The sequence below is a fragment of the Frankliniella occidentalis genome, unplaced genomic scaffold (assembly GCF_000697945.3).
Source record: "Frankliniella occidentalis isolate FOCC.00 unplaced genomic scaffold, Focc_3.1 Scaffold76, whole genome shotgun sequence".
NCBI lineage: Eukaryota > Metazoa > Arthropoda > Insecta > Thysanoptera > Thripidae > Frankliniella > Frankliniella occidentalis.
This window is the reverse complement of record NW_026267206.1, coordinates 313,950-315,186: the sequence shown is the minus strand read 5'-3', so window position 1 is coordinate 315,186 and position 1,237 is coordinate 313,950. Positions and strand designations below refer to the sequence as shown.

General features: G+C 44.6%; 1 long non-coding RNA gene across 1 annotated transcript; it reads left to right on the top strand.

Annotated features, from left to right (window-relative positions):
• Positions 1-6: 6 nt before the first annotated feature.
• LOC127749668 (uncharacterized) lies at positions 7-684 on the top strand. The gene is made up of 2 exons (XR_008011281.1): positions 7-443; positions 579-684. It is a non-coding gene; the product is annotated as an uncharacterized LOC127749668 (long non-coding RNA).
• Positions 685-1,237: the final 553 nt, after the last annotated feature.

Below are 1,237 nucleotides of genomic sequence, written 5' to 3'. Positions count from 1 at the left end.
TACGTGCAACGCGTGACCTCACTGCGTCAATGAGGGGGCTGGACGTGTCGCCCTGAGCCGTCCAAAAAACCTCCCCTCCCCCTGCCCTCCTCCCGGCTGCGGCTGCTGTGGAGGTAGTAGCGGGGTGCCGCCGCTGCCGTCGTGACGTCACGGGCGTCTTGGGCGCTGCTGCGGGGGCTGTGGGGGTAGTAGTAGTAGCTACTGCTGCCTCCACGGCTCCACGACAGCTGCATCCGAGACGCCCGTGACGTCACTGCTGTAGTGGTGGCAGTCTGCTACTACCTCCACAGTTGCCACAGCTTCTAGCTAACTTTGTATGAAATCAAGTAAAATGTCAGATGTAGTCATTTTTTAAATTCTTTATTGTTTCAAATCATTTACATTATAAGAGTTAGTCTTCCTCTAGTAGCCGGCTCCTTTCTGCTGGTTGCTGGTGACTTGAGGTGAATCTGACCTGAAAAAGAATGAAAAAAATCTAAAAGTTATATTCTTATTATCTCAGAGTTCAACTCAAACTTTTTCTGGTCCATATGTATCACTGTGATGCCAACTCATCGAATGAACTTTCTATGTTACAGGTGGCCAGCATCAAGTCCAGGCACATCCCTTTGGACAAGAAGCAGCATCACTTCCTAATTTACTACGACTGTACCATACAAATGAAATAAATAGTAGCATTACTGTAACTGACTCTCTGATGATTTGCCTCTCTCACTTCTCTCCACTAAAATCAATACACGACTACATATTTTAGGATCAAGTAATAAGCGGTATATATGGAGGTGGCATAGAGACAGTAAAGATATGACAAGTAACCCCCAAATAGAAACAAATACCAAAATAAACTTTTACCCAATGTGACTCTAACATTACTTAAAAAGTCAAAACTTACGAGAATCATTCCTGTGATCATGAGAAGAAGGGTCCATTTCTCATGCTGTGTGCTGTGACGCCAACTTGGCATACATCGGATGACAACTAACGGCTGCTTAGCTAGGCACAGATGCAACTATTGGACGGTCTTCCTGCAACAGGGTAGAAACAAAAGTTTGGTCCACATCTATCACGGTGACACCAACTCCTCTCTGGACTCCTTACAGTTTCAGGTAGCTGCTTAACATTGACGTGCCATGCTTCAAAAGCACTGCCTAGCACAAACATTGTCAACTCAACGTCAAATGATAACAGGTGGAACATCATAAATATTCATGCATTTTTTAACTCTGTTGTAATATTA